Source organism: Glycine max, chromosome 13 (genome assembly GCF_000004515.6).
Source record: "Glycine max cultivar Williams 82 chromosome 13, Glycine_max_v4.0, whole genome shotgun sequence".
NCBI lineage: Eukaryota > Viridiplantae > Streptophyta > Magnoliopsida > Fabales > Fabaceae > Glycine > Glycine max.
In genome coordinates, this window is record NC_038249.2 from 38120101 (window position 1) to 38122688 (window position 2588).

Genomic DNA, 2588 nt, shown 5'->3' on the forward strand with positions numbered 1-2588 from the left:
ATTGAAATCCAGTTTACAAATAAAGATAAAAACATAAATTATAAGAGATAAGCAACTAGGGCAATCAAATATAAAGATAAAGATAAAAAGATAATGGTTAGACATAATTAAAATATTTTTTACATAATTATTTTTTACTACCAAAAAACAAATTTAATTTTAAATTAAAATTAATAAGTATATATTATATAATAATAAAAAATGTTCAATATGTGATATTTATGATAAGACATATGTCTTAACGAAAGTGATAAGAACTTTCAGAAACGTTTCATGTAAGAAAAACTTCTAAAAAGGGTTTTTGTTGAAGAATAACTCCTTAAAAAAACTCCTTCAATATAGTTATTTTAATTCATATGTAAAGATAAAAAACTAAAATTTATATTAAATAAATATTTTTAAATATATAAAGTATGTTATAATTAAAAGTCACACTAAATAAATATTTATGAACATATAAATTATAGTTTAAATTTATGATAATAATTTATATTCTGGTACAAGATTATTTTAATTATTAATAATTTATTTTAAAAAATATTGAAATTCAATTTAGAAGTTCCTATGAAAAGGTTATTGTTAAAGAATAATTCTTAAAATCACTCTCATTGACACATATCTATTATAATTTATAGAGAGGGGAAAAGGATTATAACTTAAATGTTTTTTTATATTTTAATATTATAAAGAAATTATGTTTAATGAGAGTGAGAAAGTGTTATGGATTTTGAAATATAAAGAGAGCAAAAGAAAAAAAAACAAAAGAAATGAAGTAATTAAAAATGAAAAAGCACAAATAGTTGGATTTTTATAAGCTTAAACATTGGCATTTAAAAAGAAAAAACACTACAACTTAGCAAAATAAATAATTTTCCCGGACATTTATATTTTAATAAATGCTAAAAACATATTCTGTAACACACTATTTTAAATATATTACTTGAAAAAAAAAACTAGATAAGTAATTTATAAATTGACCTATTTACACGCTTTGTAAATAGAAGGAGAAGAGCAAAATTTGATCATAGATTATTCTTTGTAAATAAAATTGCTCATAAAAAATAATTTGAGATATTATATTATTATTTTTGTTTGAACTCCCATTCACTTTAAATTGAAGTAAATATAAATATTTCATAAATATTTTTAATTCGAGTCTAAAAAGTTCCCTTTTGGATTTTTTTATCTATGAAGAATCTAAAACTTTTCTTATCTTGAACTTTGACCCTTATCTAATTTTTCCTTTCCAAAACCCAAGGTAACATAAATTAGTTAAATTTTACATTAAAAAAGTATCTAATTATTTGATACATTATACGTCCTTTTTTTTAAAGAATACATTATTCGTCTTATTCTAGGGGATTAATAATAGCCCATTTATCGATCTACTGGCCATATTCAATGTTTTCATGTATATATCTAATCAATCCATCCCGTCGTCATCATCATAAAAATAAAAGTCAATAAGTTAATTAAATTGAAACATCGTTTTGAACGAATTATGAGTCATTCAACATACTTTAATTTTATGTTTTCTTAATTTACGTAAAAAGAATCTGTAAATGTCAATTAATTTGAAAGTTATTTATTTCATTTTTTTTGGCAATTATTGTAATTAGGACATTTCGATCCCTAATTGGATCCTGAAATATATTCATAAAATTTATCCTCCAAATATTAACCTAATTACATATTTATGCGTAAAGTTAAAACAAAACAACTTCATAAATCATGCTGTATTAATTGATCTACACATTTTAATAATATATCTCTACAAACTTTATTCCTTGAATTAATTATTGGATTAATTCTAAGTCTGGAACTCAAACACTTAAAACTCATTCTTTGTTCCTAAATATGTATTTTACAAAAAATAAATTTATGTCTTTAGTACTAGTTTTAAAATGTATTCGTCTATTTGTCTAACACTTTTTTCTTACTGTCTTATTAATTATAATAAGAATCTTAATGATGAATTGATTATATTAAAATATTAATTTTTTTTACAATTATTTTTGTTTCCTTAATATTGATTAATAACCACCTTAAAATAAAAGTAACAAATAAGTGGTTTGACAAATTTTACTTAGATGTTACAATTTTTAGATAGTGTGGATTTTTTGGATAATGTTAAAAAATTTAAAATTTTCGTTAATTCTCTAGCTTTTCAAATGAAAAGATATTGATTTTTTTAAAATATTTTTAAGACATTAAAATTATGCTTGCAGATATTGCATGAGTGAAAATATACGTTTTTCATTAATATTTTGGTTTTATTTTTATGGTCGTGTTATTTGTTTGAAAACTTTTATTTCACGAAATCATCTTCCATTTTCAGGAATCACATCTGTATGTGTTTATTATTAGTTATTTTGAATTTTATCATTTATATGTTATTACACTTTAATGCATGTTTGACAATTTGTAATCGTATTGAATGTTTGATTGAATAATGGTTCTTCTGATTTAGATGATTATGATATACTCCACTTTAAGCCTGTACTCTATATTATTTTTTTTTAAAAAAATTAGGATAGTTTTCTCTCTCTCTAAAATCATGTTGTTTTTTAAAAAAAATATAATGTGAC